This window comes from Pleurodeles waltl, chromosome 5 (assembly GCF_031143425.1).
Source record: "Pleurodeles waltl isolate 20211129_DDA chromosome 5, aPleWal1.hap1.20221129, whole genome shotgun sequence".
In the NCBI taxonomy this organism is placed as follows: Eukaryota; Metazoa; Chordata; class Amphibia; order Caudata; family Salamandridae; genus Pleurodeles; species Pleurodeles waltl.
This window is the reverse complement of record NC_090444.1, coordinates 1,062,920,291-1,062,941,974: the sequence shown is the minus strand read 5'-3', so window position 1 is coordinate 1,062,941,974 and position 21,684 is coordinate 1,062,920,291.

Below are 21,684 nucleotides of genomic sequence, written 5' to 3'. Positions count from 1 at the left end.
TATGCTCCCATGATGGAGGAGAGGGCCTCGTTGAGAGTGGGTTCCCTTGGCCTGTCCTCCCTCTGTCGCACAGCAGCCCTCCCAGTTCCCCTATGTTCCTGGGCCTCCGTCCCCTGGACCGTGTGCCCACTACCACTGCCCCCAGGTCCCTGTTGTTGTTGGGGTGGTGGGTTAGCCTGGGTGCCCTGTAGTGGTGGACACACCGCTGATTGACCTGTCCTGGGTACGGAGGTTTGGGCCCGCTGGGTGGGTGTTGTGCTGGAGTTACCAGAGGGTGGAAGCTCGGTGTTGGGCTGTGGCTGGGCAAGGGGAACCGACTGTCCCGAGGCCCACGATGGTCTGGGCTGGTCATCAAGATCCAGTGGGGCAGAGCTGCTGTCGTGACTGTGGGCCTCTTCTGGGGGTGGAGTGGTGTTGTCTGGACCCTCTGGTGTGGTGACGTTCCTTCGGGTTCCTGCGGGGGTATAAGTACATGATTATTGCATGTGTGTGTTTCACGGTGTGCAATGGTTGGGTGTGCGTGAACCACAGTGCAGGCATTCCTGTGGGGGGGCTTGTGTGCTGATGGTTGGGGGGTGTTCTGGGTCTGTGCAGTGGGCATGCTTTGGTGATGGGTGTCCATGCTTAGTTATGTCATGCAGGGCTTGGGGTTGGGATGGGTGGTTGGTGTCATGGGTAGATAGGTGAGGATTTGGAGTGACAGGGGAGGGTGTGATGGTGGGGGTGTGTGATATCATGCAGGTAGGGTGGGGGTTATGATAGTTAAGATTTGACTAACCAGTGTACGTTCCTCCAACGACCCCTCCGAGGCCCTCAGGATGCAAGATGGACAAGACTTGCTCCGCCCATGTTGTTAGTTGAGGGAGAGGAGGTGGTGGTCCGCCACCAGTCCGCTGTACCGCGATGTGGTGCCTGGATACCGTTGAACGCACCTTCCCCCGTAGGTCGTTCCACCTCTTCCTGATGTCCTCCCTATTTCTTGGGTGCTGTCCCACAGCGTTGACCCTGTCGACTATTCTTTGCCATAGCTCCATCTTCCTGGCTATTGATGTGTGCTGTACATGTGAGCCAAATAGCTGTGGCTCTACACGGATGATTTCCTCCACCATGACCCTGAGCTCCTCCTCGGAGAAGCGGGGGTGTCTTTGTCGTGACATGGGGTGGTGTGTGTGATGTGTGGGGTGGTGTATGTGTTGATGAGTGTGGTGAATGTAGTGGTATGTGGTGTTTTGTGCTTGGATGTTGCGTGGGTGATGGTGTTGTGTGCCTCTGTGTGATGGGGTTGTCTGTTCTGTGCTATCTCTCTGGCCTTCGTTCGTGAATTGTGGTCGTAGGGGTTTGTGGGTGATGTGGGTGTGTGTTTTATATTGTGTTGGGTGTGTGGGAGTGGTGTGTGTATGTGTATAAGGTGTGTGTATTTTGAATTGTCCAATGTGGCGGTGTTTTGGAGATGTGTGTGTATTTTGAGCGCGGCGGTGTGTACCGCCAATGGAATACCGCGGTTGAAAGACCGCCGCGTGGATTCGTGGGTCGTAATAGCATGGGTGTGTTTCTGTTGGCGTGGAGGTGGAGGATTTGTTTCCGCATGTTTATCGCTGACCTTTGGTGTGGCGGTATTGTGTGGGTGTCTGAATTTCTGCGGATTCCGTGATGTGTGTCATAATAGCTGTGGCGGTCTACCGCGGCCGCGGCGGTGTATTGGCGGTCTTCTGCACGGCGGTAAGCACCTTATACCGCCAATGTTGTAATGACCCCCTAAGACTCTTAGAGGCATATTTATAGGCACCTAGCACCACCTTGCGGCACATTAACGTCATTTTTTTGGGACGTTAATGTGGCCCAACGAGGCCAAAATCCCTGCGCCACTCTGTAACCCTTTGTGCTACCTTATATCTGTGCCAGGCATAATCTATGCAAAGGGGGCATTCCCCCGTTAGGGGAGGCGGTAAAATGGTGCAAGGAAATCTATGAGATTTCCTTGTGCCGTTTATTACGGCACTTTTAATGCATGCTCAAGAACAAGCGTTAAAAAGGGGCTTCCATTCTTTAGAATGGGCCCCTTTGTACTCTGCAGGACTAGCGCCAATATTTTGGTGCTACTTCTGCAGAGTACATCAATAGCGTCATTAAAAAATTACCATATTGCCCCCTATCCTGTGCCATGGTGCACCGTATTTGAAATACGGCGCACACATGGTGGTGGTAGGGGGGTGCTAAGAGGGTGCAGGGAAAGCGGCGCTGCACTCAGTGCAGCGCCACTTTCCATAAATCTGCCCCTCATTCTTTTGAAAATTCATATCTTGACTTGTGTATGTTGGATTTTTGTCATTTTGGTCTTGTTTTGTTTAGATAAATATTACCTATTTTTATAAACCTGTGTTGTGTAATTTTGTAGTGATTCACTCTATTACCGTGTGTGTTGGTACAAATACTTTACACATTGCTTCTGAAGTTAAGACTGCCTGCTAGTGCCAAGCTACCAAGGGGGTGAGCGGGGGTTAACTGAGGGTAATTCTCCTTTAGGGTTCTTGCTTGGACATGGTGTAACCTGACTGCCAACCAAATACCCCATTTCTAACAACCGCCATCTTGCTGGTATGGCGGTCTGACCGCCAAACACATAATCAGGCCCTTAGTCTAATGATGATCATTAATTCCCTCCTTGAGCCTTCAGTGTACAGAGCTTGCACAAATGTTTAGAAACATATATAGAATATGGTATAATCACCTGGAAAATAGTGTAAATGCAGCACACTATAATCATCACTGTAACATGTGGACTTGGGCATTTAAATATACACAGATCTAAAAAGGAACAAACAGTATGAGCTTACACTCTCTGAACAAACACACACCAAATAAATACTTGATATCTCACATCCAAGTAAAAGGCCTTTCATATCCAGTAAACACCTTCTTTATTAGGGAACACATCACTGTAACAGATAGCCAGGTCTGGTGCCAGTAGCTTCACTGTCACCATGAAACAAAGGCCTCTGCTACACTCATTAATTTGTTATAATCCAGTGGTTTCTTTTTTCCCAATAATATATGTTAAAAGGATACCCACATTTTTCTATTGTTGCTGCTAGACAAAATCTACAATTAAATAAGCATTTACAGGCTGTTGGGGGGGGGGGGAGAGAAGAGTATACTGAGTGGAGTCAATTTAGCAGTGGAAATTGGGTGAATGGAGTTGACATGTGTGTTCACCTTCTAATTCATAGTTAACATTCCAAAGGGTCCTTGTGGCACCTTGTGTACTGCAGTGGACATCTTCTGCATTTGTGAGTATGATGTCTATCACACATCAGGGAAACACTATCAGCGTCTTCAGTGATTTCCACATATTCCTGATGTAGTCAATATGTTGCAGGAAAACCATATCTAAATACTGTGAATTATTCAACACCAACATCTTTTTAGACCTCTTCAGTGGGTACAATCTCTGGATTGCTGATACTATTTACATGGTGTTGGATGAATGAATTAATTAATTAATGAGAAATACTTCTATAGCACACAGCTACTCAAAAGAGTGTCCAGGAGTTCTAGGTCACTGGAGACGGAAGAGAAACATGAACAATGAAAATCATGCAATCACTCACGTTTGAATACAAATGTTTTCAGAGCTTTCTTAAATGTTGTTTCCTCAATGATAAATCTTTAAGGCCCAGGCAACTGGTTCCACATTCTAGCTGCTTTATCTGTGAAGGAGGAACCTCCTTTGTATTGAATTGGGGAACCACAATTAGACCAGCAGTATTGGAACAGAGGGTATTACCTTGTGGTAGACATCCTCTCATTTGGGTACCTAGTCCCTTTGTTGTGAGGGGCTTGAAGTGTCAATGTCAGTGCCTCATACAGTATGCATTGTCGGACTGGCAGTCTCTCCTGAAATAGAGATACTGATGTGCAATTAGCAATTTATAAAGTAGGCAGACCGTCATGTTCTGAATTACTTGCAGACTCTGGACAAGATAATCAGGGAGGCCTAAGTACTGAATATTGGCATAGTCTAGCCTAGATAGAGTCAAAGCTCTGACTACCGTGACTCATGCAGAAGAAAGTTGAAAAAAACATCCTCAGCATGTGACAAATCCAAAAGCAAGAATTCACGACGCTGACACTGGTGCACTGAACGATAGCTGAGAGTCCAAAATATTGGTCAGATTTTTGGTCACTGCCAATGGAGGGGGAGTTGGGGACACTGTTAGGACAAGCTACTGCCACTTCCTGGGAGAGGATTCAACCCAAACAATAAGATCCGCAGTTTTCTCTGGGCTGCACTGCAGTTTACTGTCTCTCAACCATTCAAGCAGTGCTTTCATGCAACGTAGCTGCGCATCATCTGTGTATGACATGACCTTGATGTTGAATGATTCCACCAAATTTGCCAAGGGGGGTCATATAAATGTTATAGAGTTTAGGACTTAGGGAGGAGCCATGTGGTCCCACACTTAAGCTTTTTTGCCCCTGAGGCATAAGGTTTCATCCACACTACCTGTTCTCATCTCTAAGGAAATAACCCAGCCAGCTTAATGCTGAACCTATCACTCCTAGATGTTCTAGTCTGCGCAGCAGGATGTTATGTTCTACCATATCAAATGTGGCTGGCAGGTCCAACAGCACCAGAGCGACATCAAGACCAGAGTCCAAATTTAACCTAATAGATTCAGTGACTTGTAGGAATGATGCCTCAGTACAGTGGCGTACTCTAAAACCTGATTAAGATGGGTGTAGCAGATTGTTCTCAGCCAAAAAAGTAGTAAGCTGTAGATTCACCACTTTTCCCAAGATTTTCGCTGCTGTGGGGAGAAAAGAGACTGCTCTAAAATTTGATAAGTAGGAGCTATAACATTCGCAATGGACTTCAGGATATGAGATGGCATAGGGTCATCTAGAGAGCCTGCCTGTAGTTTGCAAATAAAGTCATCACATCCGCCAAAGAAGAGGCCATAAAATATGTCAAGGGGTCATAAAACATGGCAATTTGGACTCAGCTGAAGGACCTGGTAGGTCCGCTGGCCCTGATCCCTAAGTCAGAGAATTCACCCCCACTACATTGGACTGAATAGTGAGGCTTTTACCCTAAAAAAGTTGCTAAGTTGTAAATATAGTGACTGGCTCGGCTCTGGTGAGGGGACATAGCTTTAGGGTCAATGAAGCTCACAACAATTTTGAAGATTTTCTTCCCATCTTTGCCCGCTTCTTTGATACATTGAGAGTAAAAGGCACATCAAGCCCGCCTATTGTTCTGATGATTACTTTAAGGACCAGTTTGTAGTACTCTTTACCTGTTCCCAGAAAGTGTTGACGCCAAGCTCTTTGGTATTTTCTTGCACACATCTTTTCTGAGCTAATTCCTATAAGAACCATTGTCCTGAGCTAAAATTACTTTCCTACCTTTCTTGATAGGGGCCACCAGATTGGCCACTTTCAAGAGCCAGGGTGTAATTACTATATCACCATCAAGGACAGAGTCTAAGATGGTTTACTTCAATTATATCACAGTCCTCTTAAGGTCCGCTTTTGACACCTTACTCCATCATCTATGCCCAAGCTGTGGAAGGAGAAGTCTAGCTTCCTTCAGACTGTCAAAGTGCCAGGAGAATGGAAGTATATAATGGTCTGCCCAGGGCACCTGGCAAGGCATCTGCCACTGTAATTGTGCATTACAAAGGATGCCATCAATGGCATGTTCAGCTCTATGAGTCAGGCCTGTATTGGCTAGGACTAGATTGAAAGAGGCTAAAGTATCCACCAAACGAATGGGCAATGGGTCCGCTGTCTTGTCCAAATTAATATTAAAATCACCAAGAATAGTGAAATTTGCATAAGGAGCATTTAGGAGCTAATGTGTGGTCAGAAGAACCTATAAAATCACTGGCATATCCAGGGGGCTGATAAACCAAGGATCCTGAAAAGCAGTGCTGCCCTCCAACAGAGATGCAAAAACCAAGAGCTTCTCCTCCTATAATCTCCTTGAGTTTAAACATTTGTTGGAATCAGGATTTTAAACTAATTGAAAACTAGCAATGACAGCTCTCCAAGTAGGCTTCCACAGGATGATGCTGGGAAGGATGATGAGAGAAGATGGACAGAAGGCAGTACACTTGTAAAGAGGAAATTTTGGGGCAAAATAAAGATATTTGCCCTTGTTGTGCTAGCCTCAGGAAGGCACAGGATTTTGGCGCAAAACCATTTCTACATGTGTTTGTAGATATGGGTGTGTGTCAAAATCCAAGAGTAGAAGCACAGGAGTGCCCATGCACCACCCATGGAATTTCTCCTTGATGTAAAGTAATGCAAGGCAGTACAATGTGCATTTTAATACTTTTTTTTTTATAAAGTAACCTAAATAGCCTTTTGTGTTGCTGTGTAAATTCCAAAATGGTTTTAGCTTCAGGTCAACATTTAAAAAGTATTGCAAAGCTGAAGCAAAACCTTAGCTAGGGAGAAAAGTGGTGGAGAGATAAGAAACACTGTAAGGTGTTTGCAAAGGACAGGAGAGTGAAACAGGATGATCTGTACAAAAAGGCTGAGTAGAAATGTTGATGGGGAATGTTTTAGATGAAGAGAACAGTGGAGTAACGGAGAGAAATATATACCTGTGAAAGTGAGAGACAGAGAGAGGACTAATCAAGAGGAACTATGGAAAGTACCTAAAAAAGGAGAACGGGTGAAAAAAGAGGAGACTCTAGATAAAGGACCAGCAAAGGGCCAGTGGAAAAAAGAAAACAAATGGTTAAGCATTGAAAGAAAGAAGTTAAAGTACACAAGCGAAATAACGAAAGAAAGAAGTCGGAGCTGGGAATAGTTTTTGGCATGCAGAGACAGCATGATGACTTGCATTAGTGTCTTCTCTGAGGCCTCTTTCATCCTTGGTGTCCCATCTCCAAATGCCAGTGCTCATCACATTATTGCACTAAGGTGCATATTGAAGACTAAACATTATGGATAACAACTTACAAATGTTGCAGGCATTTAGTTATAAGAAAAAAGTGACTGCAGTTTTGGAGCTTGCTAGGCTGCACTGCATCACTGGGAGAGGGCAGGAGTGCACGATATTTAAGGCATCTGGAGCTTTTCTGACACAGTGCAAAGGTGGCTGCGTTGCATGCAGGATTGGTTTGGTGCAGGAAGGGACATATTTGTGCACAAAAACAATCCTGGGAGGCATATTTTTCTTTCTATGTGTGTTGCAGGGTTCGTGTAAATCTAGAAATGTGCTGAAAACATCCATTCAACGCCCATGAAATGCCTTACCAGGGCAGAATTACACAACACAGTGATTTGCGCTGCACTGGTTTACTTCAGTTTTTTGGAGCTATTTAGAACCACACAAAATGGCTTCATGTGGCTTCAAAAATCTAACTTAAGGTTTGTGTCGCTCTTGCATCACATTGCGTGGTGCTAGGGCGATGCAAACAGTGTCATAAATATGGCCCTAAGTCTCTTAATGTGACAGAGGAGCTTCACATGGAGTGCACTGGTTATAGGTGGCCAGAAAATGCACATAGATTTTCCCCAAAAGTAACAGAGTAACAGCACATGAAGTGCACTGATTACAGACAGCCCAAACAATTTTCATTGGGTCCACCCAAGAGTTGTAGAGGGGCCGCCTATGGCATGTACTGATTACAGCTAGCCAGCCACATTTACAACTCACATTATTTTCTCTGTCAGGCTTTTAAATGCAGGTTAATGTTTCACCATATGATAACTTCTATGCCACAAATTTATTAATTACACTTGATCTCTCTCACTTCTTTCTTTTAAAAACCAGCATAAACATTAATATTTACCCAGTGAAAGGAGGTTTGGGGAGACCCAGAAAATATCAGCCGACTTCAATTATTCCTCTGTTGTTTAAATTTACAATATTCCATCCAAGTCTTCTACACTGAAAATAGCCTTTCATTTTGGACCAGAGGAGCCTTCTCCTTTCCCTAGTCTGTGTGTCCAGCAGAGAAATCGGGTGTGCATCAATGAAGACCTGAACTGTAGCTGAGGCAGCCGGATCTTCTTCCCTTTCTCTGAGCCAGGCACTGCATGCAGGGAGAAAATGATTTTTAAAGCTCTGCTGAGCTCTGGTCACACAGTTGACCCTCTGAATGCATCAGCACTGCATGAGGCGGATGAAAATTCACTCCAGTGAACAGAGCAAATCTGGGCACTTAGCAGTGGTGATCCCTGTGCCCTGGCTCACATTGGTTAAACAGAAGAGGTTTTTTTGTGTGACTATGCCAAGGAGGGGGGTTTGAATTTATTTGTAAAGATCACACACTGAATATGTGCAGGGACTACTGCAGCAGAAAGGAAGAGCACGTGAAAGTAAGATTTGGAGGTGGAATGGCTGCCTGAAAATCAGGAGCTCACTGTCTAAGGCCCTGCTTTTGATTTTGGCAGATGGGTATGCGCTCACAAACCTGACGGATATCCCGTCTGCCATATTTAATGTGTGTTATATTCAAGACCAATGGAATTATGCAATTCTGTCGCCACAGAGTTTGACTCACAATTATGGATTCGCTGCTTTCGCCACATAATCAATTATGAGCAGCATAAATTACAAATTTTATACAAAAAAAATATTTCTAAATCAACTCCACAAAGGTTAACTGGTCATCTTTTAGTAGCTTATTGCTGCATTTGGATGTTAAACTGGTAATACAGTGGTGAAACGTTAACCTTGACAGTTTTAACATAGGTAAATATGAAGCCAATACTGCCACAAAATTTGCAGTATTATGCTGCATATTTTGCCTTTGTTTGCCAGATAATTTAGGGCTTCATTATGAGTTTAGGGCCTCATTATGAGTTGACAGTCAGACTGTCCAATTATAACTTAGGTGGGTGGACCCACCTAAAGACCACCATCCCCGCCAACAGCACAGATCCCAACGGGGTGACGACAGCCAGGCATGTAATCAGCCATGGCTGCGCTCGACTCAGCACCGCCGGGCCGATTACAACCCCATTTTCTGCCAGCCTTTTCATGGCGGGGACCCTTTCATGAAAAGGCTAGTGGAAAGTCTGGGCCGGGGCACCCCTGCCCAGCACTGTCAGAATGCACACTGTCTGCTTAGCAGACAGTGTGCATTCTGAGGGTGCTGGACAGTCCTGTCTGTGCAACAATATAGGACTTGGCCCCCTTATGGGAGCCAAGTCCTACATCATAGCACAGTTCCCACCAGACTGACCAGCGGGCATGCATATTACAATGTTGCCGCTGGGCTGTCCAGTGGAAACATTGTAATATGCACAGCAGGGACGTCACCGCCATGGCAGTGGTGTTCTCCCCGTGAGTTTGAAGGTCCCGTGGAGTGACTGCCAAACTTATGATTAGCCTCTAACTCAAACCTGCCACATAATTTTGTCATCTCCTGGTGCAAGATTCTAGTTGCCCTGGTGATACCCTTGTACACTTGTAATAAGGTGGATGGGGTACCCTCACTTCTGCCAAACCCTACAATCATTCCTTAATTTGGTATTCTTGACAAATAAGCAGTATCTGGCAGCATTCAGCACTAAATTCTGGTGGAGATTTGTTTTTTTCTTTTTTAATTTTCGCGCTGCAAACAAAGAGAAACTCTTCTTTATTTACCTTTGCAATGCAGGAGTAATTTGTATTTTCCATTCCTCAGCAGGAAATAGGTACTCTGTTTTTCATTGCAACATTCCATAACACATAGGCCCTCATTCTGACCTTGGCGGGCGGCGGAGGCCGCCCGCCAAAGTCCCGCCGTCAGGTTACCGTTCCGCGGTCGAAAGACCGCGGCGGTAATTCTGACTTTCCCGCTGGGCTGGCGGGCGGTCGCCTTCAGACCGCCCGCCAGCCCAGCGGGAAAGAGGCTTCCACGATGAAGCCGGCTCGGAATCGAGCCGGCGGAGTGGAAGCTGTGCGACGGGTGCAGTTGCACCCGTCGCGTATTTCACTGTCTGCGCAGCAGACAGTGAAATACATGTAGGGGCCCTCTTACGGGGGCCCCTGCAATGCCCATGCCAGTGGCATGGGCACTGCAGGGGCCCCCAGGGGCCCCGCGACCCCCCCTACCGCCATCCGGATCCCGGCGGTCGGACCGCCGGGATCTGGATGGCGGTAGGGGGGGTCGGAATCCCCGCGGCGGTGCAGCAAGCTGCGCCGCCGTGGAGGATTCAATGGGGCGGCGGTACACTGGCGGGAGCCCGCCAGTGGTGCCGGTCCGACCGCGGCTTTACCGCCGCGGTCGGAATCCCCATTGGAGCACCGCCGGCCTGTCGGCGGTGCTCCCGCGGTCCTCCGCCCTGGCGGTCTTTGACCGCCAGGGTCAGAATGAGGGCCATAGTACCAGATGTATCAAGCCTATTTGCTGTCGCAAATAGCCTGATTCACAGAATCAGACTGTTTGCCACTGCAAACAGGCATTTTGGTATGTACTAATTCCAAATTGCGTCTTAGTAATATGTTACCGAATCACTATTTGGGATTGAGAAGGCATAACAATGGGGTATGTAGAAGGGGCATGTTTAGGACGTTCTTTTCTAAATATCGAATTGGAATGGCATGTATTAATATTTTGCAACCTAATTCTGCTCGTGAAACAGTAATCCTTTACCACTAATTCCAAATTGGTGGTAACTCATTCGCAAATGGGAAGAGGTCCCGAGGGGACCCATTCCTCTTTGAAGATGTAAAAAATAATATTTTTTAAGAGCAAGCAGTTGTCCTTTAAGTAAAACATGCTGCATTTCAAAAAACAATTCCCCAGGATTATGGGAAAAATTAGAAAATCCCAGTTTATGTGGACTCGTCCAACTGCTGTTACAATAAAATTGCTTATGCTGGTAAGAGGAACAACATCATACTTCATGAATGACAGTCACAATCCAGTGAATGCTAAGTAATGTGGGATACAAATTTATGAATGACACTTATAACAACCAGGAGCTAAAAGCAATTGACCTTTTGACATTGCCTCTATGTGTAGAGATATACGACCCTGGCAGTCGGTGATAAGGTGGCGGTAATAGAATCAACTGGCTGGCGGTAACTACTGCTAAATTATGACCATGGCGGAAAGATCTCTGAAAGACAGCCAATGTACCACAGCGACTGCCAGGGCGGAAACAACAGGCACCATGGCAGTAGCCGCCTACAGCCAGGCGGAAGTCAAAGTTCCGCCCACCATATTATGACTACACAATCCACACCTTTTCTGGGGTGGTACCAATGACATAAAAAGCCTGGTGGAAACACTGTACAGAAGTGAAAGGACTCACCATTGGAGACACAGGGAAGAACCACGCTGCCATGGAACCCGACCTGCAAGTCTTTCCGATAATATTCTACGTTTTGCTCCACCACAGACACCAAGGCCGGTGAAGACAACGACGGTGAGTACAGCCGCCTAGCACACGAGGGGGGGAAGAAAACGACAGTGACACAAACACGCACCATACACACCCCAGGCACACACAACATACACACAACCAGCTGCCCAAGAAAACAAGTGAATCCCCGTAAATTGGCTGAATAATGCAAGGGCAACAGGAATTTACTAAAGTGATTGTAATAAGATCAACACAGTATAAATAATAATTTTGCCAGTGCTACATATATGCACAAATGTACAAAAAAGGGACACTGCCCAGTCCTCAGTTCGTGTGGGCCACATTGCCACAGGGCAAAGTCCAAGGCCAAACTTGTCACCTGCATCATTACGGAGAGAACAATGCAGGGGCATCAGTTGGCAAATAGACAGGCACCTGAAGGGGAGGGGGGCACCTCAGCCGGAAGCGGAAACAAGACCACTGGTTCTGGAGGGGGCAACATGCCCTGTGCTTGGTCGTGGGGAGTGATAGGCCACAGTCTGTAGAGTGGGTGTCTTCCCTAATGGTTCTGGAGGGGGCAACATGCCCTGTGCTTGGTCCTGGGGAGTGATAGGCCACAGTCGCTCGAGTGGGTGTCTTCCCCACTGGCTCTGGAAGGGTAACATGTCCTGTGCTTGGTCCTGGGAATTGATAGGCCACAGTCTCTTGAGTGGGTGTTTTACTCACTGGGTCTGAAGGGGGCAACATGCCTTGTGCTTGGTCCTGGGAGTGATAGGCTACAGTCTCTCGAGTAAGTGTCTTCCCCACTGGTTCTGGAGGGGTCAACATGCCCTGTGCTCTTTCCTGGGGAGTACAAGGCCACAGTCTCTCGAGTGGGTGTCTTCCCCACTGGTTCTGGTGGGGGCAACATGCCTTGTGCTTGGTCCTGGGGATTGATAGGCCACAGTCTCTCGAGTGGGTGTCTTCCCCACTAATTCTGGAGGGGGCAACATGCCCTGTGCTTGGTCCTGGGGTGTGAGAGACCACAGTTTCTCCAGTGGGTGTCTTCCCCACTGGTCCTGAAGTGGACAGGCCGCACAGCAGCCCATGGAGTCAGGATCACATTGCGTCTGCCAGCGGTGACCGTTGCACAGTGGTGGTGCTGGTGGTGGTGGTGGGAGGCTCCTACACAGCCCCTGCACCCTCTGATGGCTGCACTGTGGTGGTGGTGGTGGGAGGCTCCTGCACAGCCGCTGCACCCTCCGATGTCTGTACAGTGATGTTGCTGGTGGTGCTGGTGGGAGGCTCCTGCACAGACCCTGCACCCTCCGATGGCTGCACTGTGGTGGTGGTGGTGGTGGGAGGCTTCTGCACAGCTCCTTCACCCTGCGATGTCTGCACAAACACGGTTGGTGGTGGGGGCTCTGTGACAGCTGCTGGTGCAGGCTCCTTCCCCTTGTTGCCTGCTGGTGCAAGCTCCTTCCCCTTTCGGATGGCAGGTGCAGACTCCTTCCCATTCTTGCCTGCTGGTGCAGGCTCCTTCTCCTTTCTGCTGGCTGGTGCAGGCTCCTTCCCCCTCAGTATATGTGGCCTGGAATCCTTTCCACCACGAGTAGGTGCGGATGGAACTGGGCCTATGGACTGTGTGTCTGAGGTATTTGGCTGGACTCTTGATACACTGGCCATACATGCAGGACGGGCGGAGGGGTAGGGAAGAGGTCAATGGTGGAAAAGAAAAGCTTTTTAGGGACATTGGGGCAGGAAGAGGGAGAAGGGATGGGAGCGGAGGATGAGGGAGTGGTTTTTGGAGGTGTCTGTCTGCTGGATTTGCGTTCAGGTGCATGGGCTGCATGCTGTTGTGAGGTGGATGGCTGTTGGGTGTCTGAGTGCTTGCATTTGTGTACTTTAGGAGGGGGACAGACACAGTGGGAGAGGACACAGGGGACATGTGCATGGATGATGTGGAGGTGTCAGCCAGTGAGGTGTGTGTTCTGCTTGGTATGGTGATGATGCAGGTATTGGATGATGATGTAGTTCGTGCAGGTGTGAGTGTGGATGTAACTAGGCAGCAGGTGGAGGAGGAGGAAGAGGGGGAGACAGTGGAAATATTGGATTTTGTTGTTTTTGCAACTGGATGGTGTTTGTATGAGTGCCTGTGGGATGAAGTGTGGTGCTTGTGTTTGCCTCTGACACTCTTGGATGTTGTCCTGTGTGCATGCTCGTCTGGCTGTGTGCTTGGGATGGGATGGGGTAGAGGGGAATGGGACTGGGAAGTGGTAGTTGGAGGGGGGAACGGTAGAAACAGGGACAATGGCTGCCATCAGAGAGGAGGCCAGAGCCTGGATTTATATCTGTTGGGCCGCCAAGCCACTGTGAATGCCCTCCAGGAACGCATTAGATTGGTGCATGTGGGCTGCCAGCCCCTGGATGGCATTCACAATGGTTGACTGCCCTACAGAGATGGATCTCAGGAGGTCAATAGCCTCTTCACCCAGGGCTCACTGGGGCAGGGCCTGAGGTGCCTGGGGCAAAGGAGATGCCCATCCTCCTGGGTGAGTGGGCATGGGCAACTCGCTGAGGGGCTGCTGGGAGGGCGGTGCTGGTGCGAGGGTTGGCAGCTGTACCTGTAGCTGGGGTGGTCACAGAAGTGCCCACCACCACCAGGGAGCTTCCATCGGAGGAGGTATGTGAGTCTGTATTATCCCCTCTAGTCTCCGCTGTGGTGCACCCCTCGCCCTCCGTCCTACTGGTGCCCTCAGCGTTGGTGGACTCTGCCTTCTGGGTCCTCTGGGATGCAGCTCCCTCCGTCACCGGTGCCTCTGCTCTTCTGCCAGATGATGCTAATGCACATAAGGACAGGATGACAAAACAAGAAAGGGAGGAGAGAGACAAAGGATACACTTGGTCAATGGCTGCACCAACACCACCATTGGCGTACACAGCACCCTCACACACAGGGAACAGGCCTACGCACTATGCAGTGCACCACCACTGATATTGCTAGCCACCAAGGCATGAGGAGGGGCACACACCGCCAACTGCAGCACACCTGGGACCCACGTAGACCTGGGCAGTTGTGGATGCAAACAAGCTAGGTAAGAAGGATGATCCTTTCAGAACCCTAGCCACCAGAGGACCTACGCTACTATGTCAGGCCTGGCCTACGGGCACCCATTAACACACAAACACCACCAGGATACCACCCCACCAGCCATAAGTTGTAATGATAGCCACTAAACTCATCCCCTTGAGCTGCTATGATGCTCTCAAGCGCCCATCCAGCTCTGGATAGGCCACTTCCAGTATGCAGGCAATCAGAGGGGTCAGGGTTTGACTGGCACCCCTTCCTCATTTGGAGGCCTTCCCCAGCTGGGCCTCTGCCATCTTCTGTGCCCAGCATCTCAGGTCCTCCCACCGTTTGCGACAGTGGGTGCTCTGCCTGCCATAGACCCCCAGGGTCCGCACCTCCTTGGCGATGGCATGCCATATACCCTTCTTTTGATGGATGCTGCCCTGCAGAGGCAATACACACAGAAAAACATCATTAGACAAACAGTCCAGCCAGTTACACATATGGCCCACCATATCTGTTTATAGCACTATTGGAACACAGATAGCCCAGCCCTCAATGTGTACTCAGCCAGGAGGACATCCCTCCCCCTTCCACGGAGCCGTCACACACCTCCATACATGCATGCCACATGCATCTTGCCCACAGTGTACTCACCTGTTGGTCTGGAGGCCCATACAGCAGTCTGTATGGGGGTAGGACCCCATCCACCAGTCTCTCCAACTCCTCCAAAGTGAAGGCTGGGGCCCTTTCTCCAGTCACACAGGCCATGGTAGGTTCCAGACACAGGTCACAGCAGCACATGTAGTGTAGGTCCTCTCCTATGGAAGGTCAGGTAGCAAGTGAGGAATATGATAGAAAATGGCGGTCACCGCCGGCATAGATCACCACTGGCCACTGTACCCCATAGGGCCCAATTTTAACCAATGAGAAATTGCATATGGTTCCTGACCGCCTCCCGCCACGGCACACAACGTCAGCGGAATTACTTCACTTCCACCTGTCCCTCCACACAGGCCAGGCAGACGCCATTTCGGGGGGTGGGGCAGCCCTATGGAATCATGCTTCGTCACAGGAGAAATAGGCACATACTGGACAAATCACACTGACCCATTACATGTTTACAGAATGCAAACTACTGTTGTGGCTCCACTGTTCAGTTTGTGACAGGCTTCTCACTCTTTTGTTCCATAGATCCCTACCACTGTGGATGAATAGGAGATGGAGACATACCCCAGTGTACAGACCCCTAGTGGACTTGGCTACACTGGAGGACAGGCACATTATCTTCACCTATAGACTTGACAGGGCCACAATCACAGAGCTCTGTGCTCAATTGGAGCCTGATCTGATATCTGCTATCCGTCAGCCCACTGGGATCTCCCCTCTTGTGCAAGTGCTATCTGTACTCCATTTCCTGGCAATTGGTTCTTTCCAAGTGACAGTGGGCTTGGCAGCAGGAATATCCCGGCCAATGTTCTCAATAGTGCTGACAAGAGTTTTGTCTGCCCTGATAAAACACATTTGCAGCTACATTGCTTTTCCCAAGGTTGAGGATTGGCCACAGTGAAGGCCGAGTTTTATGCACATATTGCATTTGTCCCTCCCTCCCACCGCCAGAATGAACAGGTGTTCAGGGATCGTAAGATTTTCCACTCCATGAATGTTCAGATGGTGTGCTTGGCGGACCAGTACATCTCCCACCTCAATGCTAAGTATCCTGGGTCGGTGCATGATGCCTTTGTCCTAAGGATTAATAAGTGAACCCTGCTTCCCACCCAGTAGATGTTGGTGTATGCCTATGGTGTTGGCCACATAGGATAGTGTGTGGCTAAATGTTGTCCATCAATATTTGCAGGTGACTCTGTTTACCCAAACCTATCATGGTTGCTGACCCCCATGAGGAATGCCAGGTCCCGGGCAGAAGAACGTGATAATGAGGCACATGGGCGAACCAGAAGGATAATTGAGAGAACCTTGGGCCTCCTGAAGGCCAGGTTCTGGTGCCTCCATCTAACAGGTGGATCCCTGTGCTATTCCCCCAAGAAGGTCTGCCAGAAAGTAGTGGCATGCTGCATGTTGCACAACCTGGCCCCCAGACGCCATGCCCCTTTTCTGCAGGAGGAGGTGACTGGAATGCCCCTTTGGCAGCAGTAGACCCTGTGGACAGTGAGAATGAGGAGGCAGAGGATGAGGATGAGGATGAGGACAACAGAACATCTGTGATCCGTCAATACTTCCAATGACACACAGGTAAGACAGTGTAACTTTATATTTCAATGACTTTGTTTGTAATCTGTGTGGCAATTGAATGCTGATATGTCTCACTTCTATGACCACTTACTGTTCCCTCTGGCAATTAATTTTGCAGATGTTGGTAATTTGACAAATACTCCTGGTGTGATCACTACAGCCAGCTACAGGTCATTAATCTATGCTCATTCTATGTACAGTTAATTTTCAACGTTTGTACCTGTTCAGAAAAATACATATTTGATATACATGACATACTCCAAATAGATGTTTTTCAAAGGGTGTTTATTGAAGGGCTAACATATAGGGGGAAAGTGCAATGGGATGGGGTTATGATGGAGGAAGGTCCAGAGTATTGTTCCAGTCTGTGTGTAGAAGAGGCGCATTATCCAAGGGGACTTAGGAAGGGGAGCAATGGCAGTTCAAGGTGGACAGGGTGACTGAGTGGGACACAAGGGGGACAAACAGGAGAGTCTCATTTCCTGGCGGGGTCTTGGCATATGTCTCTGGCTTCTGTCTGGATCACAGGGTACATTTACGGGGTGGTTCACCTTCTGCAGGGGGAGGGGTGCTGGTGGCCTGTGAGTCCTGTGATGGGGCCTCCTGGCCACTAGTGGCAGCGGAAGTGGAAGGCTGTTCAGATGTCTGGCTAGTGGCAGGGGCCCGCTGGTGTGAGCCTGCCTCCCTCATAATGTTGCTCATGTCTGCCAGCACCCCTGTTTGGAAGATCAGGGTGTTGTTGATGGCCTGCAAGTCCTCCCTGATCCCTGCAAATCCCTCCCTGGTACTGTCCCTCCTGCAGCCGCCTGTTCTCCTGCACGTTGTCCAGGATCTGGCCTATCGGGTCCTGGGAATGTTGATAGGCTCCCAGGATCTCAGAGAGTGCCTCCTGGAGAGTCAGTTCCCTGGGCCTGTCCTCCCCCTGGCGCACAGCACTCTTCCCAGTTTCCCTGTTGGCCTGTGCCTCTGTCCCCTGAACCGTGTGCCCACTGCCACTGACCACAGGTCCCAGATTGTCTTGTGTGCGTGGTGTGGCCTGGGGTCCCCGTAGAGGTGGACTCACTGCTGATTGATGTGTCCTGGGGACAGAGGTGTGGGTAAGCTGGGTGGGTGCTGTGGTGGTGTTTCTTGATGGGGGAGGCTCTGTGGTGGTCCGTGATTGGACTTGGGTAACCAATTATCCAGTGGTCCCTGGTGGGCCAGGTAGATCTTCCAGATCCTGAAGTCCAGAGTTACTGTCATCACTGTGGGCCTCTTCAGTTGGGGGACTGCATAGTGTTGCCACCTCCTCTCCTGTGACATTGGCTGGGATACCCGTGGGGATGTAAATGATGTGTTATGGTTTATGTGAATGACATATTTTATATCCCTGGCTTCCCCTCTTTGGTTGTTTTTGCCCTGCCAGCTTTCACTTTTTTATGTTCGTGTATGGTGGAATTGCTAGTTCTCTATGCTGTGCATACTTTAGTGATGGGTGTCCATGCAGGGCAGTGAGGGGTGTCCATGCATTGGTACAGCATGCAGGGCTTAGCACTGGGATAAGTGAGATGTGATGGTGGAGTGTGTGGGGTGTAGTGAAGTGATGGGAGTGAGGGTGAGGGTATGTGATGGCATGCAGGTAGGGGGGTGATAATAGTAGAGAGTTGACTTACCAGAGTCCAGTCCTCCTCCAACTCCAGCCAGACCCTCAGGATGCAGTATTGCCACGACTTGCTCCTCCCATGCTGTGAGTTGTGGGGGAGGAGGTGGTGGTCCACCACCAATCCGCTTGATAGCGAGCTGGTGTCTTGCTGCTATGGAACATACCTTTCCCCGTAGGTCATTCCACCTCTTCCTGATGTCATCCCTAGTTCTGGGGTGCTGTCCCTCGGCATTGACCCTGTCCACGATTCTCTGCCATAGCTCCATCTTCCTTGCAATGGATATTTGTTGCACTTGGGCTTCAAATAGCTGTGGCTCTACCCTGACAATTTCCTCCACCATGACCCTTAGATCCTCCTCTGTGAAACCGGGGTGTTTTTGTGGTGCCGTGGCTGTTATATGAGGTGTGTTGGTGAGGGTGTGTTTGGTAATGTGTTGGGGTGTGTGCTGTGGAGTGCGTGAGAGGTGTATGGGTGTGAGTAGTGTGTGGCTCTAGTTGTCTCAGTGGTCTTGGTGTCTCTCTGGTTGAATTGATTTGTAATCGGAAAGGGTTGTGCGTAATGTGTGTGCGTGTTTTATAGTGGTGTGGGTGTGTGAGTGTGGTCTGTGTATGGGTGTCAGGTGTGTGTTGTTTGAATTGGCCAATGTGGAGTTGTTTTGTCTGTGGGTGTCCATTGTGAGCGCTGCGGTATGTACCGCCAATGGTTTACCGCCATTGAATGTCCACCGTGTTGGTTCATGGGTCATAATGTGATTGGTGTTGTTCTGTTGGCGTAACGGTGTGGGTTTTGATCCCGCCACTTTGGCACTGACCGTTTGACCTGCGGATCTGTGTATGTGGCTGAATTCTGTCAGATTGGTGTGTGTGTGTCAAAATATGGTGAACGGATATCCGCCGCCGCCGTAGAAATTTAACGGCTGTCAGCGTGGCGGTAAGCAGGATTTACCGTCAATGTCATAATAAGGGCCATAGTTCTTGCAAGACAGCAAGTCCTAGCTCTAACCAGACCTAATATATAATAGTAATTTATAAAAAATAATTGCCTCAAAACTAGTTTTTGGACCTGGTGATGCATTTTGCAGTCTGGATGAGTGTCTGAGGACTATCCCACTTCTCCAGTTATTCTGAGATCAGACACATTTTCAGCATTGGGCCTCCATTTTCTAAGTTTAAGAGACCCCTGTCAGAAGTCTATATATTTGAGAATAATAATTCCATTGAAACCATCAGCAATAAGATATTTTGGTGAAAATGAGGCATAGTTCCATTGGTGTCATCAGATTATATTATCCTGTTCAATATTTTATTGCTTTCACAATAAATAAACATGTAATAGAAATAATGCATAACAGGTACCATGTGTAATGTGGTCCTTTATTGCCTTTAGCCTTGTGGATTATGATGTCACCAAACCCCTCAATGATAATATCGGGCCTATTACACAGACACCTGTTAGGTGTCCATTATGTATTCTCTGTATGGTACATGTAGTGATTTTATTGCACAAAATGCAGTGGTAGAACCCCCATATATCACAAGGAACCATGAAATATGTTCCATTTTGTACTGAGAAGGCATTCCTTTGATTCAATTATAATTTTGACCCCATGGATGGATCTCCACTAAATTTGGCAGTCTGCTGGTGTAGTGAGCTAAAATCCAGCATGACTTCTAGGTTTAGCAAAAGGATTAGGGGATTAAAAAAAGTTTTTTTTTTATATTAGTATGTGAAAGTAGAATTTTCCTCATAAACCATAGTTGGTTTCAATTCAGTAATTTTGGGTAAATTAGTGTTAAAAAGTTGCAAGGCAGGCTTTAATGGGTTAATACTTTTGTATACTGCTGCTGTTTCACACCCACTGTGATGCCTCAAGCCAATGAATGGGTATGCTGAAAGAGTCCTTGTATGTTAAATAATGAAACAAATAATAAAAAAGATTTGCTGCATCAACTGTATCTTTTCGGGGACAACGGATCCTTTTAAAATGGTGGTGTGGATCAGTGGTACCAATAAGGGTAGTGCCTACCCTGGCTGATTCTGGAATTACCAGATAACTGCAGGTCTCTAAATGTTCCACGGTTCCAGGTCAAGCTTCATATCCTGGCACAGTGAACTCAAGGAACACTTCACCAACTCTTGGGCCAGTGAAGCGTGGGCTGGGTTCACTGTATATAGGTTTGAAGCTAGCCTGAATCTTTGGTGCCAGATAATTAAAAAAATAAGTTAAGTGGTCCAACCACTATGTGTAGTGGGGATTGACTGCCTGTGGCCTGCGGTAAGGCTGTAAAGAAAGCCTTCCTGAACATGGGTAAAGGCTGTGCATGGCCAAATGCTGCACACACCAAGAATTGGTTACCTGCAATGTGGGTTGGCAGCCTGCAGCTGGTTGGATGCCAGACCTGGCAGTAGGTGTGCACAGCTGGTGTTGGCCACCCACAGTGGTTTGAACACAGGAAATGGTCATGCTCTATGGCCAACCTTCACTGCACATGGCAGAAGCAGAACAGTGGGGGTTGGCTGCCTGTGGCTACCCTATGCTGAGCAATCTCCCACACTCACTTTCTCACCTTCATGGGCTGTCTCGCTCACTGTTTCAATCACTCCTCTCTCTTCCTGGACACCATTTTCATTCACACTCCTTTGCTCTAAACAACATACAAAGTAAACAACCTATATTTTTCTCTTTTTTTAAATATACAATTTGGTTCTAAAAATAGCATTTCTTCATTTTTTTGTATCTCCACTTTTTTGGGGGAAAACCAACAAAACCACAACTTGAACAATATCAAAAGAACTGTGTTACCAACAACTACTTTAACCAGGTCTTTTGATGAAGTATGATTTTGAACTCTGCTCTAAGTGAGAGATAACCTTGTCACACACCAACCAAATCAAGCTCACAACGCCAAAGCAAGACTCAGTCTATTTTTGCTGCTGCTGCAGGATATCCCACTGGACCCTCCTACCAGGAGCGATGGTGTCTTGCATTGCTGAAGAAAATGTAGTCGCCTCCTTGGTGTCTCTTTATTGGCTCTCCCGACATAGACTGGATCAAATCAACAGGATAACCTCAAGGGTTAATCATTTAGGAGTCATCTTTGGTATGGAGATGACCATTGGTACTCAAATGGGAAGAGTCGAAAGCAGTTGTTTTTAGCCAACCGGGCAAATTATGGCCTATTCTGCACCTGTAATTCTCCTCATGTTAATTGTTAGTAGTTGCTGTGCTAAAGTAGATTGCAGCAGCTGCCTATACACTGGTCTACCAGGAAATCAGATTTGCCTGCAGAGAGCATAAAATACTTGAATTAGGTTATCACTAGTTTTGACTGGAGAGACTGAGACATAGATCTGAATACCTCTGCCCTGGTTTTTGGTTTACCTCAAATTTCTTTTCATAAAAGTCTGTTAGATGTTCAAATT